The 2500-nt window shown below is 46.4% G+C and overlaps 12 non-coding genes across 12 annotated transcripts in view; all 12 read left to right on the forward strand.

The window, feature by feature from the left end:
- Positions 1-62, forward strand: part of LOC125792831 (5S ribosomal RNA) — a 119-nt gene extending 57 nt beyond the window's left edge. Inside the window, exon 1 of the ribosomal RNA XR_007432422.1 lies at positions 1-62. This exon is cut by the window's left edge and continues 57 nt beyond it. This is a non-coding gene — a ribosomal RNA (5S ribosomal RNA).
- Positions 63-172: 110 nt separating this feature from the next.
- Positions 173-291, forward strand: LOC125792832 (5S ribosomal RNA). Its single transcript, XR_007432423.1, has one exon. It is a non-coding gene; the product is annotated as a 5S ribosomal RNA (ribosomal RNA).
- Positions 292-401: 110 nt separating this feature from the next.
- LOC125792833 (5S ribosomal RNA) lies at positions 402-520 on the forward strand. The gene has a single exon (XR_007432424.1). It is a non-coding gene; the product is annotated as a 5S ribosomal RNA (ribosomal RNA).
- A 110-nt stretch (positions 521-630) lies between these two features.
- LOC125792834 (5S ribosomal RNA) lies at positions 631-749 on the forward strand. Its single transcript, XR_007432425.1, has one exon. It is a non-coding gene; the product is annotated as a 5S ribosomal RNA (ribosomal RNA).
- A 110-nt stretch (positions 750-859) lies between these two features.
- On the forward strand, positions 860-978 carry LOC125792835 (5S ribosomal RNA). Its single transcript, XR_007432426.1, has one exon. It is a non-coding gene; the product is annotated as a 5S ribosomal RNA (ribosomal RNA).
- A 110-nt stretch (positions 979-1088) lies between these two features.
- LOC125792388 (5S ribosomal RNA) lies at positions 1089-1207 on the forward strand. Its single transcript, XR_007432120.1, has one exon. It is a non-coding gene; the product is annotated as a 5S ribosomal RNA (ribosomal RNA).
- A 110-nt stretch (positions 1208-1317) lies between these two features.
- Positions 1318-1436, forward strand: LOC125791822 (5S ribosomal RNA). Its single transcript, XR_007431554.1, has one exon. It is a non-coding gene; the product is annotated as a 5S ribosomal RNA (ribosomal RNA).
- Positions 1437-1546: 110 nt separating this feature from the next.
- On the forward strand, positions 1547-1665 carry LOC125792836 (5S ribosomal RNA). The gene has a single exon (XR_007432427.1). It is a non-coding gene; the product is annotated as a 5S ribosomal RNA (ribosomal RNA).
- Positions 1666-1775: 110 nt separating this feature from the next.
- Positions 1776-1894, forward strand: LOC125792528 (5S ribosomal RNA). Its single transcript, XR_007432260.1, has one exon. It is a non-coding gene; the product is annotated as a 5S ribosomal RNA (ribosomal RNA).
- Positions 1895-2004: 110 nt separating this feature from the next.
- On the forward strand, positions 2005-2123 carry LOC125792837 (5S ribosomal RNA). Its single transcript, XR_007432428.1, has one exon. It is a non-coding gene; the product is annotated as a 5S ribosomal RNA (ribosomal RNA).
- Positions 2124-2233: 110 nt separating this feature from the next.
- LOC125791823 (5S ribosomal RNA) lies at positions 2234-2352 on the forward strand. Its single transcript, XR_007431555.1, has one exon. It is a non-coding gene; the product is annotated as a 5S ribosomal RNA (ribosomal RNA).
- A 110-nt stretch (positions 2353-2462) lies between these two features.
- Positions 2463-2500, forward strand: part of LOC125792838 (5S ribosomal RNA) — a 119-nt gene continuing 81 nt past the window's right edge. Inside the window, exon 1 of the ribosomal RNA XR_007432429.1 lies at positions 2463-2500. This exon is cut by the window's right edge and continues 81 nt beyond it. This is a non-coding gene — a ribosomal RNA (5S ribosomal RNA).

Genomic DNA, 2500 nt, shown 5'->3' on the forward strand with positions numbered 1-2500 from the left:
AGGGTTTGGCCTGGTTAGTACTTGGATGGGAGACCACCTGGGAATACCAGGTGCTGTAAGCTTTTCCCCTCTTGCTTCCATTACCATGGTCTTGTTATACATTACTAGTTTGTTATCTGAAACCCAACATAGATGAAGTTGCATAAGTAGTCTTGATGAGAGCTCTGCAATGGCTTACGGTCACACTACCCTGAGAACGCCCGATCTCGTCTGATCTCGGAAGCTAAGCAGGGTTTGGCCTGGTTAGTACTTGGATGGGAGACCACCTGGGAATACCAGGTGCTGTAAGCTTTTCCCCTCTTGCTTCCATTACCATGGTCTTGTTATACATTACTAGTTTGTTATCTGAAACCCAACATAGATGAAGTTGCATAAGTAGTCTTGATGAGAGCTCTGCAATGGCTTACGGTCACACTACCCTGAGAACGCCCGATCTCGTCTGATCTCGGAAGCTAAGCAGGGTTTGGCCTGGTTAGTACTTGGATGGGAGACCACCTGGGAATACCAGGTGCTGTAAGCTTTTCCCCTCTTGCTTCCATTACCATGGTCTTGTTATACATTACTAGTTTGTTATCTGAAACCCAACATAGATGAAGTTGCATAAGTAGTCTTGATGAGAGCTCTGCAATGGCTTACGGTCACACTACCCTGAGAACGCCCGATCTCGTCTGATCTCGGAAGCTAAGCAGGGTTTGGCCTGGTTAGTACTTGGATGGGAGACCACCTGGGAATACCAGGTGCTGTAAGCTTTTCCCCTCTTGCTTCCATTACCATGGTCTTGTTATACATTACTAGTTTGTTATCTGAAACCCAACATAGATGAAGTTGCATAAGTAGTCTTGATGAGAGCTCTGCAATGGCTTACGGTCACACTACCCTGAGAACGCCCGATCTCGTCTGATCTCGGAAGCTAAGCAGGGTTTGGCCTGGTTAGTACTTGGATGGGAGACCACCTGGGAATACCAGGTGCTGTAAGCTTTTCCCCTCTTGCTTCCATTACCATGGTCTTGTTATACATTACTAGTTTGTTATCTGAAACCCAACATAGATGAAGTTGCATAAGTAGTCTTGATGAGAGCTCTGCAATGGCTTACGGTCACACTACCGTGAGATCGCCCGATCTCGTCTGATCTCGGAAGCTAAGCAGGGTTTGGCCTGGTTAGTACTTGGATGGGAGACCACCTGGGAATACCAGGTGCTGTAAGCTTTTCCCCTCTTGCTTCCATTACCATGGTCTTGTTATACATTACTAGTTTGTTATCTGAAACCCAACATAGATGAAGTTGCATAAGTAGTCTTGATGAGAGTTCTGCAATGGCTTACGGTCACACTACCCTGAGAACGCTCGATCTCGTCTGATCTCGGAAGCTAAGCAGGGTTTGGCCTGGTTAGTACTTGGATGGGAGACCACCTGGGAATACCAGGTGCTGTAAGCTTTTCCCCTCTTGCTTCCATTACCATGGTCTTGTTATACATTACTAGTTTGTTATCTGAAACCCAAAATAGATGAAGTTGCATAAGTAGTCTTGATGAGAGCTCTGCAATGGCTTACGGTCACACTACCCTGAGAACGCCCGATCTCGTCTGATCTCGGAAGCTAAGCAGGGTTTGGCCTGGTTAGTACTTGGATGGGAGACCACCTGGGAATACCAGGTGCTGTAAGCTTTTCCCCTCTTGCTTCCATTACCATGGTCTTGTTATACATTACTAGTTTGTTATCTGAAACCCAACATAGATGAAGTTGCATAAGTAGTCTTGATGAGAGCTCTGCAATGGCTTACGGTCATACTACCCTGAGCACGCCCGATCTCGTCTGATCTCGGAAGCTAAGCAGGGTTTGGCCTGGTTAGTACTTGGATGGGAGACCACCTGGGAATACCAGGTGCTGTAAGCTTTTCCCCTCTTGCTTCCATTACCATGGTCTTGTTATACATTACTAGTTTGTTATCTGAAACCCAACATAGATGAAGTTGCATAAGTAGTCTTGATGAGAGCTCTGCAATGGCTTACGGTCACACTACCCTGAGAACGCCCGATCTCGTCTGATCTCGGAAGCTAAGCAGGGTTTGGCCTGGTTAGTACTTGGATGGGAGACCACCTGGGAATACCAGGTGCTGTAAGCTTTTCCCCTCTTGCTTCCATTACCATGGTCTTGTTATACATTACTAGTTTGTTATCTGAAACCCAACATAGATGAAGTTGCATAAGTAGTCTTGATGAGAGTTCTGCAATGGCTTACGGTCACACTACCCTGAGAACGCTCGATCTCGTCTGATCTCGGAAGCTAAGCAGGGTTTGGCCTGGTTAGTACTTGGATGGGAGACCACCTGGGAATACCAGGTGCTGTAAGCTTTTCCCCTCTTGCTTCCATTACCATGGTCTTGTTATACATTACTAGTTTGTTATCTGAAACCCAAAATAGATGAAGTTGCATAAGTAGTCTTGATGAGAGCTCTGCAATGGCTTACGGTCACACTACCCTGAGAACGCCCGATCTCGT

This window comes from Astyanax mexicanus, unplaced genomic scaffold, assembly GCF_023375975.1.
Source record: "Astyanax mexicanus isolate ESR-SI-001 unplaced genomic scaffold, AstMex3_surface scaffold_36, whole genome shotgun sequence".
Taxonomy (NCBI): domain Eukaryota; kingdom Metazoa; phylum Chordata; class Actinopteri; order Characiformes; family Acestrorhamphidae; genus Astyanax; species Astyanax mexicanus.